Here is a 236-nt window from a genome sequence, read left to right on the forward strand (position 1 = left end):
TAGAACAGAACTAGAACAGAACTAGAACAGAACTAGAACAGAACTAGAACAGAACTAGAACAGAACTAGAACAGAACTAGAACAGAACTACAACAGAACTACAACAGATCTAGAACAGAACTGGAACAGAACTAGAACTGAACTAGAACAGAACTACAACAGATCTAGAACAGAACTAGAACAGAACTAGAACAGAACTAGAACAGAACTAGAACAGAACTAGAATAGAACTAGAA

This window comes from Lucilia cuprina, chromosome 2 (assembly GCF_022045245.1).
Source record: "Lucilia cuprina isolate Lc7/37 chromosome 2, ASM2204524v1, whole genome shotgun sequence".
In the NCBI taxonomy this organism is placed as follows: Eukaryota; Metazoa; Arthropoda; class Insecta; order Diptera; family Calliphoridae; genus Lucilia; species Lucilia cuprina.